Source organism: Schistocerca piceifrons, chromosome 1, assembly GCF_021461385.2.
Source record: "Schistocerca piceifrons isolate TAMUIC-IGC-003096 chromosome 1, iqSchPice1.1, whole genome shotgun sequence".
NCBI lineage: Eukaryota > Metazoa > Arthropoda > Insecta > Orthoptera > Acrididae > Schistocerca > Schistocerca piceifrons.
Genome location: NC_060138.1, coordinates 765,309,545 through 765,313,430, shown reverse-complemented (window position 1 = coordinate 765,313,430; position 3,886 = coordinate 765,309,545). Strand labels below are relative to the sequence as shown.

General features: G+C 40.4%; 1 pseudogene; it reads left to right on the top strand.

The window, feature by feature from the left end:
* Positions 1–262: 262 nt before the first annotated feature.
* On the top strand, positions 263–380 carry LOC124725834 (annotated as a pseudogene).
* The last annotated feature ends 3,506 nt before the right edge of the window (positions 381–3,886 follow it).

The following is a 3,886-nucleotide window of genomic DNA, read 5'->3' as shown; positions in this document are numbered from 1 at the left end:
CTTAATGTTCTGGCTGATCAGTGTACTAATATGTTGATAGAGTTTATTAAACGATTCTGGGTAATTCAAAAGCTGGATATATCTAGCTTCAACAGCAAGTAGAAACTACTTAACAGTGAGACAAGCATTTACTATGACAGAAATTTTCTGATGAGCGAATTTCTCATGTCAACGACGTACATTGATCTCCAAGATATTTTACGCTATTTTATTTCTCAGGTGTTTGATAACAAAATTCAGTAAGTTACTGAGCTTGAAAGAGGGCAACGGCCCTGCCGCTGTGGATACATCGGTTCCCGTGAGATCACCGAAGTTAAGCACTGTCGGGCGTGGTCGGCACTTGGATGGGTGACCATCCAGGCAGCCATGTGCTGTTGCCATTTTTTGGGGTGCACTCAGCCTCGTGATGCCAATTGAGGAGCTACTCGAACGAATAGTAGCGGCTTCGGTCAAGAATACCATCATAACGACCGGGAGAGCGGTCCTATCCGCATCCTCCTCTGAGGATGACACGGCGGTCGGATGGTCCCGGTAGGCCACTCGTGGCCTGAAGACGGAGTGAGTACTGAGCTTAAAAGACCGATTTTCGCCGTCACTTCAACTGTAAATGTGAATTACGCGGAAAAACCGTTGTAAATCTCTTCGAAAGTTCAAAGAGTGTTCCAACAGCGTCGAGTAATAATATCACGGAACAGTTCACAGTTAATTGCAGACAGAAAATAGCTATATTTTCCAACACATGATTCTCTTATTATCAGATTCATAAGTTTCCTTTTTGATTTGCTAAAGAAATCGTCCTTTCGCACATGTACTTCAGATTTGGCTTGCTAACACGGTCTGATGTCAGCAATAAAGATGAAAAATATAAGTGTGTAGGTTTCCGCGGCCAGAGCCAGTTGACATAAAAGTTTTCTGAGTCTGATACCGCTTCAAAATCTAATAGTTTTTTACTTTATGATCGCTACCATACTCAGAAAACTTTTATGTGAAGACGAAAAATATTCTGAAATGCAAGCTCTTGCTCTTTGTTTTACACGGAGCTATTGTTTATATTGGTAGGAAACTTAATAATACCATACACCAGCACAAAATCAAATTTGTTTACGTTGCTGTACGTACCGCAAATGGTTAGTGAATATTCTACTAATAATAGTTATTTCATTCCAAAATTAAATCAATAAGTCACTGATAGAGATCGTGAGATGAAAATGAGTGTTAACTACACCAGCACAAAAGTCATCTAGAACGACTGGCACGCATTTATTGGACAACATAGTGCACAAATGTCAGGAAGACACATCTCTTACTAAGAACTATGGAATAGTTCGTTTTTCTGTGACAATTTACACAGCTCTTTCAAGAAGATGTCTAATATAGAATAATTCAGTTCTGCTGAAGCTATGATACCATTGAGGAAGGAAACAAAACACCGAACTAAGCTCATAAAGAATCATATGAAGTTACCATAAGAATCTAACGGAAATAGTTTTTTCTTCTCCCCGCTATGCTATGTCCTATGTCTGTGCCCGAGCGGTCTAGGGCGCTGCAGTCATGGACTGTGCGGCTGATTCCGGCGGAGGTTCGAGTCCTCCCTCGGCCATGGCTGTGTGTGTTGTCCTTAGGATAATTTAGGTTAAGTAATGTGTAAGCTTAGGGACTGATGACCTTAGCAGTTAAGTCCCATAAGACTTAACACACATTTGAACATTTTTTAATGTCTGTACCGTTTTTCCTGGAGAACCGTCACTTTTTTGTTTTGCCCTGAAAATCACTTAACCTCTGTCCGACGGTATCTACGAATTACTGGAATCATTAATAACACAATCTTCCAAGTACGTAAACTACAATCAGATCCTCCGATTTTGGACTACGATTTCACACATGTTTAATAATGAACCTAATCATCACTGCTGTCATTGCAGAAGGACAGATAACTATGCTTTTATAAGTGACGGTCAAAAGAAAACGAGACAGACAGAGGAAAGGAGTAAAGTGTTATTTCAAAAGCCATAGCCGTAACTAGTAACACATTTATTCCACTGTGAGACAAGAACGTCAGTGCTTTCATAGTAAAAATGTTTGCAGTTGCCTACGGAACCACGATTGTACACAGGCATGCACCTGTTCGTCCGAAAGAAATCGCCGGTCACGAATGTCTTTCTCCAGGGCTACAAAAATATGGAAATCGCTTGTACAAAGATCGGGACTTAATGGAGGATGTGTAATGGCTTCCCAGCAAAACTTTCGCTGCGTACTTGAAACGTCGTTGGCAACATGTGGCCCTGCATACATTTTTCCTTGAAGGCATTGCCTTTCTTGTCTCACAGCGTGATAAATATATTAATAGATATGACGATTACTTTTGAAATAATAATCAGTTTACTTACTTTTTTCCATCTGCCTCGTTTTCATCTGACTGTCGCTTATAATAAAAGCGTCCTCTAATTTCAGAGTTCCTTGTCTTTTAAATAGCTGAATCCCAGAAAGCTTCTAACAGTTATTAATAAATGTTACGTCTACGACTATCTGTTTCCGCCTACCACACGTGTCAATATCGCTGTAACGGAAGAAAACGCAGTTTTCTAATTAAAATTCACTGGAATATTACGGATCCAAATTTACCGAAAGTGAGCTTCATTTTTGTGTACTCACGATAATAATTTCATTCGTATCGTATTCATATAAAAGATTCGTTTAGGATATGAAAACAAAGTGGTACGTTACTTGAAATTTATTTTATAGCTGTGCTCGTCCCGCCGCTGAAACTGAAAAAGAATTGCAGTTAATAGCGCAGAATACATTACGAAATCTTAACAGAATAACACATCCAGTAAAATAAAATCTTGCAAAACTGTTTTAGCTATTATCTTACTTTATTGTTCACTATTTCCTCTTAATCATATTTTATCTCAGTACAAAAATCATTTACTGTCTCGTGGGCCCCTACCACCACGGCACAACGCGTCCCCAGGTTGCGAATAGGGGATACGGCCTTCAGATATGAAGGGTAGCTGCGAATACAAGACGTAAGCAAACGCGGACAGCCGGCGGGGAGCAGGCGATGGCGTGATGAACCATCCCTGTTTCTTCTTCTCTTACTATCAAATCTATTCGTCAAAAATCAGCAATATTAATGGGCTTGGGTCCCTTTGAAGTAAAATATTCCGGAGGTAAACTAGGTTCCCATTCGGATCTCCGGGCGGAACCTACTTCGAAGAGATTCAGACCGAAAGGAACTTTCAGGTTGGGAACATCGAACGTTAAAAGTTTGAACAGGCCAGGAACATTCCAGACATTATTAGACGAATTAGATAGATACGATGCAGACATTACAGCTATTCAAGAAGCTCGGTGACAGGGGGAGGGTAGCATAAAGAGGGGTAACTATACATTTTTCTATGGAGGTGCGGAAGCTCACAGTTTCGGAACAGGCTTCGCAGTACAGAGAAAAGTGCTTCACGCAATCAGCGATATAAGGTTCATTAGTGACCGACTATCAGTTATAGTGTTGTCCGGCAGGTGGAATAGACTAGTAGCAGTTAATGTACACGGACCGACTGAGGACACTGAAGAGGTTGTTAAAGACGGCTTTTATGAAGAACTAGATCAACTGTGGGATGAGTTCTCCTCGTATGATACAAAATTAATCATAGGTGATTTTAATGCGAAGATAGGGAAGGAGGAAGCATTCCGGCCTACAATTGGGAAAGAAAGTTTGCATAACATTTCGAATGATAATGGCACAAGGGTGGTTAATTTTGCTGTTTCAAAAGACATGATGGTTGAGAGCACATATTTCAAAAGGAAGGACATTCATAAAGCAACTTGGGTCTCTCCGGATGGATACACCCGAAACCAAATTGATCATGTTCTTGTAGATCGGAGA